This window comes from Acinonyx jubatus, chromosome D4, assembly GCF_027475565.1.
Source record: "Acinonyx jubatus isolate Ajub_Pintada_27869175 chromosome D4, VMU_Ajub_asm_v1.0, whole genome shotgun sequence".
Classification (NCBI taxonomy): Eukaryota; Metazoa; Chordata; class Mammalia; order Carnivora; family Felidae; genus Acinonyx; species Acinonyx jubatus.
In genome coordinates, this window is record NC_069391.1 from 46143498 (window position 1) to 46168425 (window position 24928).

At 40.0% G+C, this 24928-nt stretch overlaps 1 protein-coding gene across 13 annotated transcripts in view; it reads left to right on the forward strand.

Moving 5' to 3' along the window:
• ELAVL2 (ELAV like RNA binding protein 2) overlaps nucleotides 1-24928 on the forward strand; it is a 201184-nt gene that overhangs the window by 65785 nt on the left and 110471 nt on the right. The window contains exon 1 of one of the 13 annotated variants that reach the window (XM_027039237.2): nucleotides 549-848. The exons of 11 other annotated variants lie outside the window; for them this stretch is intronic. The gene's annotated coding sequence lies outside the window, so the exon portion shown is untranslated. Of the gene's footprint in view, nucleotides 1-548; nucleotides 849-24928 lie in introns of those variants that run through there. One more of the 13 variants, XM_027039247.2, reaches the window with a different exon arrangement.

The window sequence follows — 24928 nt, forward strand, 5'->3', positions numbered from 1 at the left end:
CCGGAGGTTGCTCGGAATCGGAAGACGGGAGGGACCCAGCCGAGCAGCCGCAGCCGGGCGTCTTCTCGCAAGCACAGACCGGCGGGCGGCCGGGCAAGGCACGCGCCGGCGGCGGCGGCCGCGGCGCCGCGAACTCGCCGCCGGCCCCGCCTCCTGGCGCTCTTCCAAGCAAGCCCCTCCTCCCCGCCCCGCTACAAACGGCGGGACCGCGGCGCCTGGGCGTCACTGAGGCAGCTGCCGGCCGGGTGAGGAGGCCGGTCGCCGGCGCGACGCGGGCAGGGCGGGGGTTTCGCCGGGTTCCAGTCCGCCTTCTTGCCTTCGCTAGGACTGGGGACGCCGCCGCCGCCGCCACCGCCTCTCCGCGGAGCCCGCCCGGAGCGACTCCTCCGCGGCTGTGCTGACGGCTGGCGGCGCAAGCCGTAGTAGCTGCAGCTCCAAGTCGTAGCAGGCAAGTGCGGGGGGCGTGGGAGTGGGGGCGGGGAGGACGGGCACGCCGCGCCTGGCCCGGGGTCTGTTCTGGACGCCCAGGCTAAGGGTTGTGTGCGGGCGCCGCGACGCCGAGCGGAGTCCGGCCTCCGCTTAGTGGGAAGCCCTAGTCCGGCCTCGGGCGGGAACGCCGGTGGGGGCGGCGGAGGTTGTGCACGCGAAGTTCCTAGAGCTCGGCCCCTTGCGGCGGGAGTAGAGGGAATTGGGCGCCTCGGGAGGTGGCACCGCCCCTCCTGTGGGCACTAGCTGGTTGGGGGCGGCGGGAGCCGAGCGGGGCCAGTCGGTCCAGGCAGCGTGTTCAGGGCCTGGACGTGCCCCGGTACGGCCGCGTGTAGCGCGAGGGGAACTGCGCCGAGACGCAGGTGAGTGCTTTGGAGGGAAAGCGGGGGAGGGGGCTTTTCTAGAAAAAGGGCAAGATTCCTGTGGCGAACTGACAACCCCGCCTTTCGGGAGACTGTGTGCGGTGGGTTCCTCTGCCGGATGGTGTCTGGTGGCGTGCCCACTTGGTACGGCACCTCCTCGCGTGTGGTCCTTGGAGCTCCCGGGGCGTCTGGAGACTTGCAGCGGCCACGCAATGTGCGGAGGTGGCATGGGACTGGGGGTGGCCGGGGCAGAGCAAAGAGGATCCCGCGGGCCGCTCGTTCTCTTGCGCGGTATTAGGTGAGGCCGGGCGCAGCCGCGCGAGGTCGCAGCTCGCGGTGGCATCCTGGGTTTGCGCGCGAGCGGTGCTCTGGGCGGGAATCGCTGGGCGAGGTGGACCCGGGGCTTTGGTTCGCTCCGGTAGGTTGCGGCAGTCGTGCCTTCAGCTCTGCCAGGAGGGCTGGCCAGCTGCGGCCCCCGTGCACGGATGTGTGTGCATGCACTGGTGCGATTGGTGCTCTCGCTCAGACCAACATCGATTCACCAGCAGGTGCCTCTCCAGTGGTCTTGACAATGACCAGCAAGCAGTCTTTCCACAGCGTTGTCTTAAAAGGCTACTTGTCATCCTGGAGGGCTGGAGCGCAAAACCTCGTCTCTAGATGTGAGCTATGAGCATGGAGTTGTAGTTGTCCAGATGGTCATTTAAAATAGTGTGCATTTAAAATGATCATCTTTATGATAAAAATTTCATCTCTTATTCTCTTTCTACATTTTCCGAGAATGTGAGAAAGGAGAATTTGTTACTCGGTATCTATTCTCTTTTATTCCCTCCCCAAGGAATGATGCTTAGCAATGCCAAATGAATAGATCTCCGTCAAGGACAAAGAGTTTTTTAAAACTTAATTTTCTGGTGGACCTACCCATAATAATCCTGTCTTCATAAAAATGTACCTCAATCCCAAACTTGAGACAAATAAGTCCATTTAAAACCACTCGAATACCAGTTGGGGTGTGATTTCCCCATCCCCTTAGAAAATCAGTTTGTATGAAATACTGGTTAGTTGCCCTTGAAGACAATCTTCCCGAGAATCGTTTCCGGAGAGTCCTTTGAATTTTTCATTTGTGCTAAGCTCGCTCGCTCTTGCGGAAGCTGACCCAGAGTCTCCATTTTGGTAAGCGGGTAGAAAAGCTTTTCTGGATCTACTTTCTCATCTGGACCTTTTGGTCTAGAAATTATGACTGTTCTGCTGGATGGACTGGAACATTACTGCATTTGTTTTTGGGTTATTCTTTATAACAGGTTTGTAGGAGTGTTGATTTAATACTGCTGGAGAGGGTGTTCGTACTTAGAGAAAGTTCCCTTGAAAATGGGGGAGAAAAGGGGAAGAGGGGGCAAGAAAAACTGTCTAGAAGATAATAGCTAGGGTGGGGCAGGAAAAATTAAATTATTACATTATATCCAATTTTATATGATTCCTCTGCCTTTTTTTTTTTTTTCCTTTTTGAGAGAATTTTTGTGTTTGTGTGATCAAAACTGGCCCCTTAATTCCTTTTTGGGTAACTTTGTGCTGCCACCTTTCGGGGAATGAGGTTTTTTTATTTATCCCTCAAAAACAGCCTGAGGCATTTAAGCCCCCCTCCCCTTCCACCCCCCCCCCCCCCCTTTAGGTGTTTGCTCCATTGTGTAGTGTTTACTCTTAGGAATCAGGTCAGCTCTTTTAAGCTGTACACACTGTCCCTGTGGTTGAAGAGAATTTTTAGGGTATGCTCCTGGAATAGAACAGGTACGCCAAACTGGTGAGTGTAGTCTGGGCTTGTCATTTTACTACTGAACCTTATTTTTAGACTAAAAAATTTTTTCTAGACTAAAAATGCATGAGTTGTTAAGAGTTCCTTTTTGTTTGTTTTTTGGGGGTGGGGTGGGGGGAGGGTGGGTTGGTTCTGGTTATTTCTTTTTTACCAGAGAAGCAAAGCCCTTCTCTGCCGGGGTTTTGCACTATTAGTTATGACCTATCTCCCAGTGAGATATGGAACAACAGTGCTGTAGGTGGCATTTCTACTGCCCCATTCCTTAATCCAGCCTTTTCAGTCTTTGTATGCAGACAGATGTTTCTTGCCGAATCGTTGTTACCACTTCCTGCTATTCTAGCCTTCCATGCTTTGCTTGTTAACATGATTATAATTTTTAAAAATACTGCCTCCCCCCTCCCCCCAACCTCTTTCTTTCATTCTAGAAGCAAGTCCCAAGTTTTCTTAAGGACACAACAAAGCTACGAAGGATACCCTGACTTCTAAACTGGGGTCAGCTTTTCTTTGATGGGAAAAAAAATATTTTTTTAAACCTGGGATCTTTTCCGGCATTAGCATGGCAGAGCACCGCCCTTCATGTTCTTTTTTGCCCAAAGAACTGGATATTCCAAAATAGCATGTTATTAAGACTGACTTTACCGGTAACCTTTTTGGTAGATTGGTCTGCTTGGTAATGTCAATTCTTTTGCTCTCATTTGAACTCTTACTAAAGTTACCATATCACATTCTTTTTGCCACCTTTGTCACCAATGTTTATTTGGAATAAGGGAGCCTAGAGATCCATGATCTTTAGCCTGGTCAGGTTATTATTTTTTTGATGGTATTGGGGGGCTGTATATAGGTGAGGTGGTATGGGGCTGTGGGGTGTGGGTGGTATGTCACCCTATGGAAAACGAGCCCGTAGCCTTCTACCTCATCTCTTTCTTATTCTTTGCATATTCCGCTGGACAGGCCGTGAATCATGGTAAACTACCACATTTGAGGTTTGGTTTTGTTTTTAAGCACAAGTAGTTGTTTGGAAGTAGAACTGCTTTGTGGACATATAACTCATACAGTTTTAACCGCTCTCCCTTGAAATTCTTAAATTTTTAACAAGGGGACTCTGTACCTTGATTTCACATGGGGATCCACAGATTATGCAGCTTATTCTGGCTAAAGTCTTTCTTGTTTGTTAATATTTTTAGTTGCCAATATTGCTGCTTTATGCTAATATATTACAGAACTGTTTGAAATTTGATGGCTTTATGCACTGGTGATGCCACACCCAACTCTTGAATTAACAATGTAGAGGACACTTAGACACACAGAATGTTCACTTGCTTTGGCCAGTTTCATTCTACAGATGTGGAAGTCTTCACTGGTTCTGGTTACTTACAGAACCTACATGTTGTGTACTTTAATGCCAAACTCATTGTTCTATGTTTCTGATTTGGGCAGGACATTTAAGGTCTATTTATTTGATTCTAGGTACTAATTGGTTTGCAATGTTGATTTTTCTTTCTTGATTTTGAGCAATATAAATTTGTTAAGCAGAAACAGAAGGTGCTTTAGTTTAAAAGGCAATACTATGTTTTAAGGCTTTTGTGTATTAAAAGATACATGCTTTGTGGTTTAAGTAGCATTGGTAACTTTCAGAATCTGAATTAAAAATAGGAATTTAGGATAGTAAAATCCTATGGATGTTTTATGGAATATTTAGGACATTTTTCACTAACAAACATTTAGATTTCAGCATGCATGATGTATATCATAATTTTAATTTTAGCAAGATCCCGGGAAAATATTTTTTAAGAGAATAGGACTTTCTGTATCTCTAGCCTTGTATTTTATTGTATAAAACAAAAGACAACTCTTCTCTGAGTAACCCTGTACTGGGTGCATTCCTATAGATATTTCCCCTTTTAATACTAGTACTATCTGTCCAGGGATTGGGCTATATTAGATACCTATTTTTGGTAAAGGTATTATTTTCTCAGAGTTATAGGCTAGGTTTTGAATGCATCAATTTTACTGATACTCTTAATTGTATGTTTCCCTTTTGAGCGTTGCTGAATAGTTTTGGATGATGGCATACAGGTTTTGCTTGTAATTAATCTTCATATAGAAGAGGATGGGTGCTCTTACAAGGAGTAGGATAGGTGAAATAACCAAGGTCATAGGAATAGGTGGCATGAGACTAAAACTAAACCAACTTGGAGTTTGCCTTATTAATTGCAAGTAACTTTTTTCTTTCTTTAAACTTACACATAGTATTTGTGTGTATTTCCATATCTGACTTCCATTATGTCAGTTTGACTGAAAATGTATATATAGGAAATAAGTTTTGACAGGCAAGGCCCCCTTACCCACTTTTAGAAATTATTTGGGAAAAATAATTGACATTTTTTTCTCAATAAATTTGTTTATTGTGAGACAGTAAAATGATAGGGTTTTTTCTGATGTTGTTTTTTTTGTTTTTAAACATGTTGAAGGTTTTGCTCTAGATAAGTTTTGAACTCCTAGGTTGAGGTATCTGTATATTTTTCCTTTGCCTAATCTAATAGTGATAGATTCATATCAGCCTTTTCCCCTTGACTTAAAGGAGTCTGTCTCATAAAAAGGAATTTGTATTCTACATGACTAGCTTTTCTTTTCCTGTAGAATTTTTGTTGTTGCAGGCTGTTAGTTACTGGAGATTATTTCAACAACCGTAAAGACTGTGTTAACAGAATATCACAAAAATCCATATTTTCATAAATATCAAGCAGATCAACATTTGAGGATGAGTTTTTATTTCATTTTGCTTTTAGCTGTTGTCAAACTCAGTTCAAGCTTTATTAGATATTTTCTTGACTAGCGTTATTTCCTTACAAGAAGAGGCACAGTAGTTGCTTTAGAATTCTCAGCTTTCCTGTATCTTCGTTACGGAGTCCCTATAAAATGGAAATTTCTAGCTAATAATCAAATTCTGATCTCTTCGAGCATCTGAAGGAAGCTGTGGGCGCTCTCTCCCTAGAGAAATGTACATACACCGAAATTTCTGTATAGTTTTTACCATCTTGCCCTCAGGATTAAAGAGCGATAAAATGAGGTTATATTTGGGAAATAGGACTTTGAAAATTGGAGTTGTTGTCCTATACTAGTGAGGGCAGGGCGAAGCCTTTCGGATCAGTTCTCTGCAGTAGCCTTACCAATATGGGCTTTTAGCTTTCATCGAAGGCAGATTCTAAGCTTCCTTGTCTTATAGTTTGTTTTAAAATCCATTCTGATTTTGTAAACAAATATTACACATGTAAGGTCTTCTGGTGAGCACAATGCTGCCAGTTTAGCTACTGAGTTGTTTTGCCTCAGTAGGTTTTGTCACTTAAGTTGAAATTCTTAATTTAGCTGAGCCAGGTACAATATGCTAAGCTGGAAGTCTGAAGTTTCCCTTGTTTGCTCAATTACTATGTCCTTGTTTTTTTTTTTTTTAACTTCTTTGACTATAAAACCTCACCCTCCACATGTCAAGGACGAGGTAAAGATGAGCTTATGAAAATATGAGATTTTTGGGAGTGGATTGACCATGTTTACTGAGTTGGAAAGGTAGTGATAGGTGGTTTCCATTGGTTAGTTTTATATATTTGGATTTAAGTGTGTTATTAAGAACAATAACTTTTAGTAATTCTTCATAACATGCCATCATATAATGTATATTTCTGCCATGGAGAAAGAGAAAATTCCCAAATTGCAGGGAGTTTTTGGGAGAATGGTGTCTTTGAACATTTTAGTATGGAAATAGGTATAAATATATCTATGATGATGGGATTTGGAAGGGAAGTTTAAGATGCATTTTTTTTTCTTGAAAATATAAATAATGTTAAAAAATTACATGTGAAATTATGAGAATTAAGCCAGCTAACATTCCAGGAATATAAATGTCTTAATTTAAATATTACATCTTTTTTTCAATGAGAAATCAAATTTTTAAATTTAAGCATTTAAATTAAAATAGTCCCTATTTTCCTGATTTGAATTTTGTTTAATCTCTAATCAAGAATCTATTCCTATACATCACAAAATGGAGTTCACATAGAAATACATTTTTTTTCTGCTTGTTTCACTACCCTCTTACCACCCTAAGTGAAGTCATTGATGGATGCCCTGTCAAGTAAGTTATTGGAAATTGCTCACTTGTTCAGTTTTTAAAGCATGTTTAACACATTTTTATTCTTCAGGCATCATTTGTGTGTATCAGAAGTACAAGAGGTATTTCTCGAAGCAAATAAATCACCGTGTATTTGAAAATAAATTCAGTGAATTGGGTAAGGTGGGTAAAATATTCCTGGAACCGATTGTACTTGATCTTGAGTTTACTCTGAGCTACTTTCCAAAGTCAGTTTTTTAAAATCTTACTGATCCTGCTTCCCTACTGGAGGCCCCTCTGGTGATGTGAGGATCACCCACCTTTATTGCGGAACTAGCTAGACCGTTTTAAGTATACAGAGTTTATTATAGAGCGAGCAAGTTTTCATAACCTATTCCCAGTTAAGGCCTGTTGCTGTATGAGTTTACTCAACACCACTTTCTTTCCCGGAGGTGCTACTTACTGGTGGCTGGTTTATTTTGTTTAAACCTCTGGGGTCCTTTCTGGCCTATAGCTGTGAATGACTCATGGACTTTTCTCAAATACTAGGTCATCCGTGCTTTTGACTTTTATCCCTTTGCTCCCATTGTCTCTGCAAGGAACTTGATCTACCCACAGCCTTCCTCTCTTCTCTTTGACACCTCTGTGCTAGCCCTCTGTCTCTTAGTCACCTGTCCATGCTTCTGAGCCCTGGGGTAGTTCTACCTCTTGCCTGACAATTCTGGGACAGGTACAACCTACTCATTTGTCCCTGTATTAATTTTTTTCATTTGGCTTGAACAGTTGTATTGACTCTTAAGCATTTTGTTACATTTTATTCCCTGAAGAATATCTTCTGTGATCAAGTGAATTGCTGACATTAGAGGACAAAAAGAAGAAATGAGTATCCATGGACAAATAGTTTCTGCCATAGGTTCCAGATCAGGCCAGGGTTGTATTTGGTCTGTAGCTGTTTTATTTTGCGTAAACCATATTTTTATTTTATTTATTTTTTTAAGTTTATTCATTTATTATTTTTGAGACAGAGTGAGCGAGCACACAAGTGGGGGAGGGCCAGAGAGCGAGAAGGAGACACAGAATCCGACGCAGGCTCCCGGCTCTGAGCTGTCAGCACAGAGTCCCACGTGGGGCTGGAACTCATGAACCGAGAGATCATAACCTGAGCCAAAGCCGAACGCTTAACTGGCTGAGCCACCCAGGTGCCCCTAAACCTGTTTTTTTTTCAAAAAAGTAGTGAAATGTTGTAGGTGCTAGGAAATACCATATAAAGATCTAGAGCCACATTTCATGTCTCTTGAAAAGTTGGAAGGGTGGAGCAACACGGCCAATATTTGTCAACTGCATCTTTTATGTGGAGCCTAATTTGTTTCACTTTGGAATAAATTACTGCCTGGCCTTTGTGGATATTAGAGTCGTGATTTTGTGACGGTTCCTAAAGCCATGGGAATTAAAAAGTTCACTCAAATATAAAGACAAAAGTGGGAGTACTTAAGTTTTCATATGCTTTTGATTGTCCTTGCAAATATTTGAATTATATTAGATCACTCTGTATAAATGTAGATCTCTCCTTTACCTCATTTAAAGAAGTCTCCTTTAATCTCTGGCCTAAAGAGAGTTTCTCTTTTCTTTATAAGATGTCCTTCCAGCAGTTTTATCTTACCTTTTCTCCCTCTCCCTGGGATTTTAGACCTGCCCCTACTGGGAGTAGGAATTTCTTCCTGCTGGTCACCTGCTTGTATTTGTCACATGCTTTGGGGTCATCAGAAGTTGCTTGGTGCTGTGAAAACTAATAGGATGTTATGAGCTGTTTAAAAGAGGCCTGTGGCCCACCTGCTAACAGCTTTGCTGATGGTGTCAGCTTAGAAAAGACATTTTCCCTCCAGAATGCTGTAAAAAAGAGCTGATATGAGAGGTTACCAGGTGTGAGGTTTATGTGTGTTGTCTCTCCTCTTCTCTCCCTTGTTTTTTTCAGACTTCAGCCTTTTCTGCTCTTCTCTAGAAACAGCAGGACAGCTTTAGTGAAGCTTTGTCCCACGTGTGCAGTATAGCAGGCTGATGGACCAGCAGAAGTAGAAAGAGGCTCCACATATGTTGGACCAATGCTGTAATTTTTTTTTTTTTTTTTTTTTTTTTGCAATAAGGATGGTGGATATCATTAATCAAGTCCTGAGCATAATAGCACAATTTGAATAGCAGAGAGCATCTTTGGTGTGTGTTAATGTCTAGTGAGATGAATATAGATGAATGATAAGTAGGTAGAAAATGTCAGTGTAGAGCCTTCCTTTTGGTGACTTTAAGCACTTACATTTCTAGTTAACTTTTTGTTCAGCCTGGCAAACAGATCCAAAGATCTATTTGATCAACCAGCATTAATGTAGCATCTAAGGATAGAACAATGCCTGTAAAGCCCTGCTCTCCTGGCAGCCACTTGAGGTAGACCAGTCATAACGAGGAATTAGAGTTATGTCCCTGTATTGAACATCTTAGTGAAATTCTTCTGAATAAGAGGTGTGTTATGCTGGCAGTTTTAAAAATTGGTGCAGTCTGCAGCTCCTCCAAGTTTCATTTTTTTAATACTTGGGGTGTGAGTAAAAGTATATGCTTCTTTAAAAAAACCTAATTTTGAATTAACTGTATATAGTTTTATTGAAAAAAATTATAGAAGTATTTAAAAAAGTTTTTAAGATTGTGATTTTTTTTTAAATTAGTTGATTTATTTTGAGAAAGACAGAGACAGCATGAGTGGGGGAGGGGCAGAGAGAGACTCCCAAGCAGGCTCTGTGCTGTCAGTGCAGAGCCCGACGTGGGGCTCAAACCCACAAAGCTGTGAGATCATGACCTGAGCTGAAACCAAGAGCCGGACACTTAACCAATTGAGCCACCCAGGTGCCCCATTGAAAAAAAAATTTTTTTAAGTTTGTTCATTTGTCTTAGCACTCAAGCCCAGGAGAGGCAGAGAGAGAGAGAAATCTCAAGCAGGCTCCACTTGTCAGCACAGAGCTTGATGTGGGACTTGAACTCACACACCATGAGACAATGACCTGAGCTGAAATAGAGGCTTAACTGGCTGAGCCACCCAGGCACCCTTCATAAGTATATTATTTTTAAGAGGCGTTTGAAAAGAACTCCTGGTACCAAGAGTACCAATCTTGTTTCATGATTATATGATTTTTTAAGATGAATTTGTTGCTTATTTTGGTGTGCCCTGGGTCATCTGGTTGAGGAGCTTTTACAGTGTCTTGATTGATGGTTTGGAGTGGGGAATTGAGAACTGGGAAAAAGAGTGTTTTATTTCCCTCAAGGTTGAAAACCATTGTCATGGAGATTACTTCTGTATGATAAAGGCTTTGGTATAGGTGGGCTGGCTAGTGGTTAACTTGGCATCTAGATCCTTAACGAATTCATCTAAAGTTTTCTTAGTTTTGTTAAAGGATTAAAAAAATTTTTTTAATTTAATTTTATGTTTCTTCATTTTTAGAGAGAACAAGCAGGGGAGGGGGAGAGAAGAAGAGGCAAAGAGAGAATCCCAAGCAGGCTCTATGCTGTGAGCATAGAGCCTGATGTGGGGCTTGAACTCAAGTCATGAGATCATAACCTGAGCTGAAATCAAAAATCAGACCCTTAACTGATCCAGGCACCCCAGGATTTAAAACATTTTTCAAGTTTTTTGTATTGGGACCATGCTTAGAAGCCAGGAATGTTATATAATACTTACTATTTCATGAGATGCTATTTGTAAATGGTAGATACTGAGAGTGCTTTAGAGAAGGTTTTTGAAACATCCTGTCTTCCCATGTGGTTTGTCTGCTTAAGGAGATGAGACAGAAAATGATAATTTAGAAGATGTTGTGGTCCCCACCCTGCCCTGCCCCTCAGTTTGGTAGTGTTTGAGGGATTGAGAAAAGGGACAGAACTCTGTAGTGTGGACATTAAGGATATTGCCAGGTTGCTGCATATTGCTTTGGGGACCAGAGGGTGTAGCTTTTCTTGGTCAGTTTTGGGTATATATTTATTTACTTAGTTTTGTGTCCCTCCCTTGTCTTCACTTCCTCCCATGTCCTTTTTATTCCTTTTGATTCTCTTTTGTGGTACGAATATTTCCTAGTTTGCCAGGAGCCCAGTCACTGGTGAAGCATATTTACGCAATGCAGAACCTGCCAAGTTTTAAGTTGTGGCTGGACAGAGATGCTGCTGTGACAGTCTTAATTTTGCTCTTGTCCCAGAACGATCCCAGGCAGGGTGTGTGTATGTGTGTGTGTACTGCATGAAGCCCCAGCCTTTCTTTTCCCCCCATAGTCTCTCCACAGCATGATGTACCAGCATCAAAAATAACATTTTTCAAAACACCTGAGAAAAAGTCGTAAAGATTATAATGTTTATTCAGCTCCTTCCTCTTAGTATAGTTCCAGTAGCAGAAAGCAGGTAACAGGTCAGAAGCTGGAATGCTTTTAACAGCAGTGATGTGCACCTTTTCCTTGAGTCTTCCTCATGCCTAAGACCATATCTGGCAGGGTTATGGGTTCTCCAGAATGCTGATTGTAGCTTTCTCTTGCCAGTTTTTGTGGCTCAGGTCTGCCTGTTGCTTTTCTGCATTAAGGGCGTTTACGTTACTTTTTTTTTTTTCTTCGGAGAGGTGATCAAACAGACTATTATATGCTGTTTCATTTCCTTGGTTTTCTGGGGAGCCTCAGGCCTTCAGTTGGAGCCAACTGTTAAAGACAAATTCTTGTTCTTCTTGGACTTTTAAAAAAGTTTGGCTAATTTATGGGCATTATTTTGTGGACAGTAAGGGGCAAAGTTTGATTTATTTGATGGTGAGCAACATAGTTGGTGATCTCATGAAGAAGAATGAAGAGATACATTTCGTCTCCCTTTTGTACAACTTCTAAAGTAACTTCTAAATTATTGCTTCTTAAGAATGCAATCAGAGTAAGAAATCTTGTGTTGGGTAATTTGACAGTATATTGGAGGGGACAGCAAAGAGCTGCCTGGTTTTAGTTGTTGGCCTATTAGGACAGGAGAAGCAGTAATTGAAGGTGGTGCACCACCCGGAACCATGGAACCAGGAGATGAGAGCATTTCTTCTAGTGGCAGTGATGGTGCCCAATGTATCTATTCTTCCAGAAACTTACCACAGCTTCCTAGGGATAATCAGTTTATAGATGAGGAATGAAGCTCAGAGGTTAGGTGGTTTGCCTAAGGATTCAACCTCCTGAGTGGGGAAGTAGGACCTAGGTCTGTGACTCTTTGTTCAGTACCTTTTCCATGAACTCCAAAATGATGTTTTTTCTACCTTGCATAGTTCTGCTGGTTGTAGTTTAAGACTGCTAAGGCCAGAGTTTCAGATCCAAGAGGCAGCTGAGAGACTGTATCTCATCTCCAGGCTATAATGTTTGGCTCCTCAGTGGTAGAGCTGTTGTTACTGTTGTTTTAAAAGCCTCACTCTGGTCCCTGTAACACTCCCAGCAAAATGCCCACTTGTTTCCCCCGGCGCATGATTCTGACCTTGCACTATTTTAGGCCCATGGCTAGGTGACTTTTGGAAGGATTCCATCGCAGGCTGTCACAGGCTGGTGTCTTCCGGATGCCAGCTGGCAGTCTTGACTTGCAGGATTGCTTTTTGGAAGCATATGAAGTATGGATTGGTTATTTTCTATAAGCAAGGGAATGAAGACACTGTCTCCAACTTATTTTTGGATGCTGCTAAAATCAGGAAAAAAGATGGAAATACTATATGTTCTATTCCCAGTGAAAGTGACATTCATGTAACCCTGGCTCATTGTAGTGTAGAATCTAAAAGTTATTCCTTATTAAGCTTGTTAAGTTTCTGAAACTAATGTTTTCCAAGTCTGGTGGGCTTTTAGAAACACCACTATTTTTGTTCTGAGAAAAATAGTTGCAGGTCAGGTGTTCAGTAGGATGTATGATGTCCAAACTTGAATCAAACAAAATATACACCCAGTAAAGATTGTACTTGATTCACCTTGTTTCTCCAACTTAACTGTCAGAAAAATTGGTTGGAGAATGGATGGGGAAAAATATAGGTTCAGAGTAATCCTTTTGGTCTTCTCTGGAAAAGGGACTTTATCATCATTATTGTTATCGTTTTTCTCTTGGCATCTAGTGTGCTACTTATTTGTAGTAAAAACTTAGGGAACATTTGTTTGATTCACTTGAATTCAAAGTTGGGAATAGAGATAATTAAAAAAAGTTTTTTTTAACATTTTATTTATTTTTGAGAGACAGAGAGAGACAGAGCATGAGCAGGGGAAGGGCAGAGAGAGAGGGGGACACAGAATCCTAAGCAGGCTCCAGGTTCCAAGCTGCCAGCACAGAGCCCGATGCGGGGCTCGAACTCAGAAACTGCGAGTTCATGACCGAGCTGAAGTCGGATGCTCAACCAACTGAGCTACCCCGGCGCCCCTAGAATAGAGATAATTTATAGGAAAAGTAAGGTAATACAGTACTTGAAACTTACTGTCAGTTGAGAAAATTTTATCTGAATCTCTAGGTAAATCACAATGACAGGTGATCTTATTAAAATTTTAACTACTACGAGAAAATATTAGTAAAAATTACTGCTTTAACCAATGCTGTATTTCATCATCTTAGATGTAAAAATTTTTTACAGTGATTTTGAGTCTCCTAAATCTGTCTGCATAATGCAGTGATTTTTATTTCTCTCGAAGCTGAGAAGTTAGTAGTGGTGGATCTTTCAGTCTGTGAGGTCTTAAAGTTGAGAAGCTGAAGTAGCTGCATGTTAGCATGTTCTTTGGTTTCTTATCCCTGTGTATGGTTTACTCCTTGTTGATCATAAACATCTGTGTTCTGTGAAGCTGGTGTAAGCCAAAAAAAAAAATAAAATAAAACAATCAAATTGTCTCTGCCTTACAAGCAGGTGTCTCTAGTGTAAAATTGGCCCCATAGGCCAATACACACAGCAAAGAGTAGAAGCCTATAGGTGCAGTCTTGCCAAGGATGCTCCTTATTGTTTAGCCACGATTTAGGACATCACAAGGAGAAACAAATTTAAGATCTGTGTTCAGAATTCAGAGCTGAATAGCTTTTTATGTCATTTCAACTTACAGGACAGTACAATTTTAACCTATGACTTTAATGAATATGTACCATTTCTCTTTAATTTCTGTGTTTTTTCCTCTCTTTAAAGTTAGCCTAGACTACCAAAGCTTCGGAGTTAAATATTTCTATAGTTCCTCAGTTCTTTAAGAAATTCAGAAACCTAAAGAGATCCAGGGACCTGTTGTCAAGCTGTGGGTGTCCTATTTTATTTGTTTCCCTACAGAGTTGTATGGAGATTTAGCCATAGGAATTTTTTTCATTATTCATCCTTTCTCTTTTTCATTCCTCATGATTATTTCCTGTTTGTTATTGTCTAACAAAATGAAGCAGATTTGGTGATGGTTTATTAAATAGCTCATGAATATTTGAAAATGTTCACTGTATTTTTCTTTGGCAAAATCTAGTTTTTATTAGTGGCTTCTTTGAAACTTGAAGCTTTTCTCTAGACCTACACTTTCATAGATGTTACACTTTTATGATTTATTTTGCCTAGCCTCCTGATCTTAATGGTATTTTGCTGTTTTTGATTGCTTGCTTGTTCACTTGTTTGATTATTCATCAACCTTTTCTGCTCTGCAGTAGTTTAAAAAACAATTATTTTTCTACCCCATGTGTAAAGTTTCTTGGTTTCCTATGCAAAAGTTCATTTAGTAAACATTTGTATTCATATTGTACATTATACACTGTCTTACATATGGAGATTTAGTAGTAAACGTGATACAATTCTTGCTGATGTGAAACTTAAGAGTTTATTCGGGGAGACACATGTTAAAGTTCTAAAAGTTATTGTTTGTAATTGTGATTTGTGCTCTGAAGGAAAAGTGTTTGGGGCTCCTAACTTAAAGTGGAGTTGTCAGGAAAGTTCCTTTGTTAATTTTATCTTTCTTCCTGTCTACCTTTTCCCTGTGGTTACTCACACGAAGGCAGGCTTTTTAGTTTTTAATTTTATAGGCATTAGCATATTAGAAAAGGGTTTTAAGTTGAACCCTGTTTTGCTTGTTAATTCATAGTGAACTTTGGAACCTGGATCTGCCTTGCTTGTATTCTGCTGTAGAGCTGGCTTTTTTTTTTTTTTTTTTTTTTTTAACCGCTGAGAAACAAATTTTAATGTTCTCTTTAGGACAACAATAATTAGTCAGCTTTCACACTAAAAACTATACAACGAATGCCAACCCCAGCAGTGAGATTTGTGTTGTCTATATCCTTTATTCTCTTGATTCATGGCTTTGAAAATGTTCTGATTTTTGAAGTTTAATTTATCAGTATTTTTTTGATAGTGTTTTTCCAGGTTATTGATGGAGCTGGTAAAAACTAAAGAGGAATGTCTGTTAAGCTTTTTGCTTGCCTTAAAGGACTATACTAACTCACTCAAAATTGTAGTCATTGATTTAATTGGTTAGTTTATGAATAAACTTTTATAGACTCTTTTTCTACCAGATCTTGACAACCCTCCGTATTTCTTCACAATGCTGCTTTCCTCTCTGTATTCATTCATATTTAAACTAAAATTTGGAATTGTCTTTAAAGCATTTGTTGGGATGCGGGAGGCTTGGGTAGTTTTCTTTGTGGAAATCTTGAAGACATTTATTGAAAAAACCTGAATGGTTTTTGGGCAGTCCTTTCATCCTAAAGGGCTGTGTATGTTTGTAAGAGATTGGTAAAGACTGGGAGATTTGTCTAAGCAATCAGAAAAAGACAAGAAACCAAGAGTCAAAACGAAGAGGAAGCAAATTCTCCATGTGGCTCAGTTTCCTTATCCACACACAGAACAGTACAGTGAATTTATGGCATGCTATCTTAAAACAGTATCTTACCTGCGTATTATACTTATTAGAATATATTTTTAACTCATTAGTTTCCTCAGAGAGGTGGACTCTGATGGCTAAAGCAGTTGTTTTCTCTTTTTAATATTGTGTGGTTTTTTTTTTTTTTGAAGGCAATCAAAACTTTGAATCCTTTCTAGTTAGTATCGCCCAGAATTGTGTAATATGGATCTATAGCATTTTTTTTTTTCTTGTTGGATCTTCTTTTGTCACTCCTTTTTAGATTTCAGTCCCTTTTTCCTTAGGTGCAGAATGAAGCCTTTGAAAATATATACAATATGGGTGGCTCAGTCGGTTAAGCGGACCTGACTTCCGCTCGGGTCATAATCTCGTGGTCTGTGAGTTTGAGCACCACACTGGGCTCTGTGCTGTCATGACAACTCAGAGCCTGGAGCTTGCTTTGGATTCTGTGTCTCCCTCTCTTTCTGCCCCTCCCTGCTCATGCTCTATGTCTTTCTGAATAAACATTAGAAAATTAGAAAAAAATATATATATATATGCAACAGCCTCAACTCTTGATTGAGGAAGGTTGGAGAGAAGTAAAACCAGTTTTAGTTCAAGAGAGGAGAATTCTAATGGTACTTCTTGTATTCTATGGACAGCAGAGTTGAGAGTTAAGGGGCTGGTGAGGGAAGGGGGTTGGGTGGCCTTGGGTGTCTGTTCTGTTCTTAATTGCTCTTTAAATTAGTTTGCACTTTTGGGACACTTTAAGTGTTGTTTTCAACTGAATTGGTTCTTTGATATCCGTGATCCTGTCTCACAACTGTATTCCTTGAATGTAGTAGGTCCTATTATATCAAAATCAAGATTACAATTATGGAATTACATGTGCTGAAGGTAAACACTGTATACACAGTTGTGTGTGTGTGGGGGGGGGGTATACTCTGTCTTGGTACCCTGGTTACTCTGAAGATGCCGTGTTTAACGTACAAAGTTTACCAATTGGAGTTAATAAAAATTTTTAATGTTTAAACTGAGCATCTTGATATTTTTAAATGGGTATTAGTTATTACTATACAAGAGTAATGTCTAAGTGCTGGATAATAGATAATTTAATATTTTAGGATGATGTGCTGTGTCTCTTCATCCATCCCCATAATTAAGATTTCACTGTATCTATTTGTAGTCTCTGAGCTGGTGAGTTTAACAATTTACTTGGACCACACAGGGAAAGATCTGGTGTGACGCTTCTGTAACCACTCTGACTAGATGGAGACTGTGCCTTCTACATGTATTTATGACCTATTTTATACAGTTTCAAAGCATGCTATATTAAAAAGACCTCACCGCTTCAGGATGGGGCTGAAGAGGCTGTGTCTGCTGGGATTAAGGAGGCAGGCTCTAGAGATGACCGCTGGGCCAGTCATTTAATAGCAGTGTGAAACCTCTTCCTGATGTTGGAAGAATGGCTGCTTTCTGCTCAGCACTGAGTCTTTTCGGAAGCAGAGAAGTTGGGGGGTAAGGCGGATGCTGTAATCATGGAAGGTTAACCTTAGGAAGGGTTACTAGACTGGATACTCCTGTGGGGTATCCTGCCACCCCTCTCCTGCCCCCCATGCACACACGCACACACAATCCAGGGTACAAGAGCAGCTCCATCTGGTATGCCCTGACATAGAACTGTTTGTTCTAGAGCAACTCAGTTTAAACCTGCAGTATGTTAAATGGGCAGCCCTTCGTTGAAGGTCTCGGGTATGTTGGCAGTTTATCAGCAGCAGGGTTGTGATCCTGTCACTCCTTGCTAATGAAGGCTTTTATTTAGCTTAGCAAATCATATCTCCTGTTAACATACACTTTTTCAGATGGTAAACTTGAAAGGGATGTCTGTGACTTTTTATTAATTAGTCACCATCAGGTTGCTTTGGTCTTTGCTCGTGATAGCTGTTTAGCTATGTATTTTTTCTACTGAGATGCAGCCTGTCCTAAACTAGGAAACCCCCAAATGATTAAAAGCATCCTTTTTTTGTTTATTTTTGAAATGGTTTTTTATCTTTCTTCTTAGGTAGCCATTTCCTCCAGTCTCAATCTCACTCCCATTTTTAAATTCCTAGCAGGGGTTTTATCAGAGCATTTACTCTCCCAGTGCAGCAGTTTGACTTTCCCAGCACTTGTTTGTTTATTTCTGGGCAGCACAAGAGAGTAAGTATTTTGTCTTTGTATTTAATGTGTGTTTCTTACATTCAGCAAATTCAAGGGCATCAAAGAAAGAGCTTGAGGGGCCCGTGCCCACAATATTGACCAATGCCCTGATCTTATACAAGCAGAACCAATGCTAAAGATGTGTTGCTTTTAATGTCTTATGAATAGTGAGTGAGTGGTTGGAGGCTCTAGACCCATTGCTGGTGCCTGGCTTCTCTTTCCTTCTCCCAGTCCCCTGTCCTTTACACTGTTGCATTATTTCGGTTTCATTTTAAAAATGCAGGCGATGCCTTGGAGGAATCACAAATTGCTGAGTTTTTAGAGGGCTTCTTGGCAGCAATTAGCATAATTAAAAATGCAAACAGACTGTGAACCAGCATTTTCTATCTTTAAATTTATATTTTTGCCCTCTTGTATAAGTTATTTGTTGCCAGCATTGTTTGAAGTAGCAAAACCCTGGAATGTTTCAGTAGGGAACTGGTTAAATTAAATTGGTTAATTAATTGGTTAAATAATGTATCTCTATTATAGTCCTCTGTAAAGAAAGAATTCTCCATGTGCTGATATTTAAGTGTAAAAAGCAAGGTGCAAAGAGCATCACAGAAGGATCTATCTCTGTGTGTACTGAAGTATTTGCTTTCCTATGTGCTGGTATACATTTGTCTTCACTTTGACAGTGTTCAGATTGCTAATGAAACTGTTAACCTCTGGAGTATGGGTTGGAAGGAAGAATTAAAGACTTCTAGCTTTCATTTTATGTGGTTTAGCAGTTATGATCTTTTTGCATCACCCATATATTTTTTAATTCACAAAAGTATTAATATGTAATTACGAATTCAAAAGATAATCCTCCTTATAGTTTTCAGAGCATTTTAATAAATTTTTAATATTGTCTACCATCTAAACTGTTCAGTGCCTGTGTTGTGCCAGGACTCTGGGAGTTTAGAAGATCTGCATATGGATGTTGTCCCCTAGTTGTTGAAGTCTGGCTGACAGCCCACAGGCAGGAAACGTGAGGAGTGGAGTATGGGAGTGTGGGTTTGGTGAAGGCTGCTGCTGTAGTTGGGAAGGTAGGTAGATGTGAGTGGCGCTTTGAAGGAGGTTTTATAGAGAAGAAGACGACTTTTTTTTCTAGGAGGAAAAGAGAGGGATTGCACATGATACACGGATAGCGTGTTGAGGAAATAAATTTGACTATTGGAGGATAATTGGGTTTCTAGAGGGCCTTGAAATCAGGCCAAAGTGTTTTCATTTCTGTGACGGGCACGATGAAGCCTTCATATTAAAGGGGTAGTAGAAGCCTTGAGAGAAATCAGACTGGGGGCAATTTTGTAGGATTGGCCTGGGGGGGAGGAAAGCTAAAGTAAAGGTCAGGGGCTAACAGGACTGAAGCAGCCCTGGGAAGGAAGGAGTGGGGCTTCAGGAGGAAGACAACACGATTTTCTGCCTATGATGGAATCCACCAAATGAAAAACCACTTCTTGGCATCCTCGGTACTCTTTTTAGGAGATAATAGTAACATTCACAAGCATTTTCTAAAGCAACTTAAGTAGGCAACACTTAACATAATGTATGTTTCTTTATAAAGTGTCTTTTCTGGGAACCAGAATATAAAGGTATATTCATGATTCCCATATTGTGGGTTTATAAAAATTCACTATCAAAGGAAGTTGATGTGATTAAAAAACTAGTGGGCATAAGAAGTAGTTTACATCCTTCCAAGGCTGGAGGAACATCCCTTTGAAGGTAGGGAGAGCAATAGGAAGCTTTTCTGAGGTTCATCCATAGGGGCCAAAGGAATTCACCATAAATTCCTTTAAAAAAAAAAAACAAAACCAAAAAACGTTATTTATCAGTGAGTTAGACCAGTGTTTCTCAAACTTTTTGGTCTTAGGACCCCTTTATTAAATTTTTTTTTTGGTGTAAAAGTTTGAGAGCAAGAGAGAGAGTGAGTGCGAGTGGGGAGGGGCAGAGAGAGAGTCACACACAGAATTGAAGCAGGCTCCAGGCTCTGAGCTGTCAGCACATAGCCTGATGCGGGGCTCAAACTCACCCCCAAATATCATGACCTAAAGTCAGATGCTTAACAGAGTGAGCCACCCAGGCGCCCCATGGACCCCTTTATATATACTAAAGTAGTTGAGAACTCAAAAGCTCTCTTGTTTATGTAGGTTATATTCGTCAATATTTATTAGAAATTAAGTTGCAAATGTTTAAAAATATAGTTTAGTTAAAAATTAATAAACCTATAAAATAACAAAAATAATGTTTTAAAAATGATTCATATTTTTCTAGAAGAAAAATAGTGATAAGAATGGCATGGTTTCACATTTCTCACCTCTTTAATGTGTGACTTAATAGGAGTCCATTGTATCCTCATATTGCACCAGACTGAACGCAGATGTAGATTTCACACATCATATAACCTTTGGAAAGCTTTATTGTACATTTATGAGAGAATGAGAAAAAGGTATTGTTTTCTCTTCTTGGATCTTTGAAAAGGTCTTAGGGACCCTTAGGGTTCCTAGGCCATAATTTGAGAACCACTGGGTGGGATTAATGGCCTGCCTGGGAGAAATAGGACAAAGCTTATTTGAGTCCTAAAAGACAATTTAAAATCTGTATTATAGAGAGGAGTAGACAGTCCTCTTTCCAGGGGAAGTGTACATTTAAGAATAAAGGCATGGAATTAGAATAATTGAAGGTGAGATTTTGCTGGGAATGAAGATCTCAGTGCTGTTAAGTTTTAAAAACTTGGTCCACGTCTTGGTTCTTCTTTTTCTTACCTAAAAATGGAGGCCATAGACTAGCTCTCAGAAGTCCCTTGTAGCACTAACATTTTATGATTTATTCATGTGTTGGGTTTTTTTTTTTTATAGTGCTCTCAACACTTTCTATAAATACACACATGCCTACACATCTACATACACACATTTGGAGCACTTTGGAAGGTCACTTGAGCTAAAAATGCACCTTGGAGTAGTTCACCCAAGGCATCTTCTTTTTTCTACATTGGAATCATTGTCCCAGTTTGTTTCTTAAATAGAAGTTGACTAAATGGTACTGTGGGTGTATATAGAATCTTAACCTCTTTTGTCAGCTGTTGAACACACCTGGACTACTTTTTTTTTCTTTTTTAAACCTTCCACTGCATTTATTTACCACCCCCACTCCCCATTGAGTCCTAGGATTAGGTGGGTAAGGAGGAGGAAGGTGAGATGTCCTCCAGACTACCACCACCAGGCAGGGCTCTCCTTGTCCGTTCCAGGTTGTTGGGAGAAGAAAATGCTGCAGTAGTCCCTTCTCTCTTAAATTGCAAGATGGGGTTGCTGGTGATGAGGAGGTGCCCATTCATTTTTTGTGTATGATTCCACATTTGTTTAATATTCTGATAGCACTAATGTCTTCTAAGTTTCAAATTTGCTTATTTAGACCTTTTCTGCGTTTTAATTTGGCTAACAGACTCCTTAACATCAGGTTGTCTGATATTGAGACCTTCATGTGCTGTTACTTGATCACCAGATCTCCGTACTAGTGGCATCTAGCATTCTTAATCATGTTGATCTCTGTTTAAAACATCGCTTTGCCGAGATATTTCTGGTGGGTGCTGGTGGTGAGAATTATTGGTATTTTGGAGTTTCGGGTTGTAAGAAATTTTTCTGAACACTCTGAAGCCCTTGAGAACAGAGAAGACACTTTTATATTCTAGTAATTCCTTGTGCACAGAATTGAATATTTATTGAATGAAAGTAAAACTTTTATTTCCTTTCAAAACAAAATTCAAGATTAAGAACATTATTCACTTTTTATTTTGGAAATCACTTGTGACTATAAAAAAAAATGAAATCTTCAACCTGAGAAAATTTCTACCTACTTTAAAAGAAATAAAGGCAGCAGTTAAAAAAACATATATCTATGTATATTTAATTTGAGACTGTTTCCAGTAGTGTTGCTTTTATCTTTCTTTTGGGCTTTTATATTTTATACTTTGAGGTGTCTCTGGGTAAGGGTATCTCTAAAGGGAAAGGGCTGTTTTGAGATATAAAGTCTGCAGGGTGACTGTGTCTGTGTTATGCAGCTCCAAATTGAGGTGCAAAGTACAAATGGAAGGAAAGGTATACAAATCACAATATTTAGGCTTGAAACTGGGTCAGGCTGTATGTAAGGTTTATTGGTATGTAATCTGGTTTTTTCCTAATCATTTTTTTTTTTTTAATGTTTATTTATTTTGAGAGTGTGTGATCTGGTGAGGGGCAGAGAGCAGGAGACAGGATCTGAAGTGGGCTCTGTGCTGACAACAGAGAGCCCAGTGTGGGGCTTGAACTCTCAAATTGTGAAATCATGACTTGAGTGGAAGTTGGATGCTTAACCAACTGAGCTGTCCAGGCGCCCCTGTAATGTATTTTTGATCTGGAAAGCCCAAGTGAGGTGCTTTTGTTTTGGAAGAGCAGGAAGAGGATGTCAATGCCAGTTTTCCTGTGGCTTCTGTTTAATAAATGAGGATGAGATCCTCTGAGGAGATTTTAAAAAGCATATACATTGCTCTTGAAGGCACCCAAATTGAGAGAAGATAGATCTCAATTAGTATTTGAATAAGAATTGTCATTGTATGCTTCCTCAAACTAATTTTAAAATTTAGTTTTAAACTTTTACTGTAACAAGTTGAGTTTCATAATTTTGTAGGCTCATTTACTAAGAGCGATTCTATACTGATCCTGCACTCAGAGAAAGCAGTATGCAGTCCAAAGTAGCTTTTGATTCCTACACTGCTTAGACTACTAGTTTGCATTAGTCAAGATTACATCCTTTGAATGGCTCTTAAAATTTTTTTCTTTTTTTTTTTTCTTTTTTTTTTTTTTTTTTTTAGAAAGCCTATGTGGCTGTGGTCCACTTCACTTCCCTTGGATGAGAGGAAAGGCAGGGGAGAACTTACAAGAGAGGTTGCAGATTTACCTGTGTGGCTGAAGCATGCTGCCCTTTGCATATTCTAGTTTAGCAGAGTCACTCTCTTGGCTATACCATCTTGGGTTGTGAAGTGGCCCCTAGGAGCTGACAACCTGGGGACACCTGCCAGTATTAGGTAAATTGAAAGGAAGGAATAAGAACTCTCTTCTGTTTAGAACTTGATTGTCACAGCCAAGGTTAGGAATACACCAAACAACAGGGGTCCTTATTCAAGTCACTTAGCCTCTCCATGTCTTAATGTTTCTGACCTACTGAATGAGAGTGGATACCCTTGACAAAAGGTTGACTGGGATGCCATAGTAAACTCTCAAAAACAGTAGCTATTTTCTCTTTCTTGAATTAGAATTTTTTGTAAGACTGTAAATACTCATGTTAATGAGGTTATTTTGGGAGAAATTATTGGACTTTAAGTTTTGTTTCTGCAGTATTTAGAATCCTTTGCATCTTGCATACAGATCGGATCTATCCTCTGATCTATAGAGCCCTTGAACAACTAAATTTAAAGGCAAGGGCTTGGTTTAGATTTGTGGGGAAACCTCTCACAGCTTTTGGAAAAGGAAAAAGAATGAAACACCAAAGAGCTTAGATTTCTCTTTCAGTGATAAATAGGGCCCTTTCAGGGTTTTCTAATTCTTAATAGATTTCTTGCCCAACTGTGTCTGTTGTTTGGTGTATTAGGTCTGTAAAGAAGCTTAGTGTAGCCAGAAGGGACTTGGGTGTGGTAAGGCAATTATAGGCTCTCAATAGATGATGCATTAATTAGTGATCTGCATCCCTTTCAAAGAAACTATGGTGTTGGCTGCTGGGAGTAGCAGGGGTTACTATTAAGCATCAGTGACTAAGAATTAATCTTATTTAGCTGGAAATGTGGATAGATATTGTAATTAGATAGGCCAGACACAGCTATTATACTTGAAAATGTAGGCCCTCAAAAATATTTGTTTTCCCCACCCCCACATGGTAGAGTGGAGGTAGAGTACAAAATCTTGTTTTGTATTGGGTGAGACCTGGGTTCTAGTGCCAATTTGACCCTGAGTGTGTTAGGAGAGCATGTCACTTCTCAGGGTCTGTAGTTTTTTATATCCAAATTGCGGGATGAGAAACAAGCATAGGGTTGCTTTCCTCCATTAAAGATCTGATTTGCTGATGTTAGAACCAGGCAAAGGGTTGGACGCTGTTACTGATGATGATATTTTCTTGTCTAGAAGCAATAAGAGCTAGGGACAACTTTTGGTTTTGGGCTTTTTGTGAAAAGTTGTTTGGAGATGGAGGTGAACAAATAAAAAAAAATGCTGTGAGATTGTGTTAGGGTCTCTACTTTCAGATTATGCCTGTCACAATTGGATAAGAAGCCCTTCAGAAGGCCTTTATGATAAGGGTTTTAATAGTTCTTCTGCCTTTCACTTTACATGGCCACCACCTGGGAGAAAGTTTAGTGCACCTTTCAAGGAAGAAAATGATCAAGTTTTGGATTTAAGAACCTAATTGTTAAGTCTTGATTAAATGATGCCTATTAGGTTGTAATTATATCTATCCATAAAAAAGGGATGATAGCAGATTTCATTGTGGGGTTTCCTAAAGCAGTCTTTTAAGGTAATGAATTTTAATTACATATGTGTGCCTGGGAACCATTTTAAGCCATTGAAAAGGGAAAAAATGGACAAGGCATATTGAAAAAGAAAAGTGTTCACTTAGGTATGTAGCTTTTAGCTTGTGCGTTTGAAAGGATCAGAACAGAAAAAATCAGACTCCCCCTCTTATCTCCCTCTCCATACTCACATATCTCTACAAAAGCTCCTGAATCAGCATTCCTTCATTTTACATGAAATGTTACAATAACATTAAATGTCAAAAGGATATGGCATAGAAGTGGTTGTATCAGCATCATCGGGAAGCTTTTTGTTTTGCTTTGTTGTTGTTGTTGTTTTTTGGTGCCACGTACTGTTCTAAGCAAGCTACTTTGTTTCTCTCAAGTTCTCAGAACTCTGAGGTGTAGATAAGTCAAATTTCCCCCATTTTACAGATAAGAAACTGCAGCACCAGGAAGGTTTAAGTTACTGGCCCAAAGATACAGGAAATGGCAGAGCTTGAATTAGAAGGCATGCAGAGAGTGCACAGTTTTAACTATACTGGAATTCTCTGTGCCCAGGTATTAGACCTC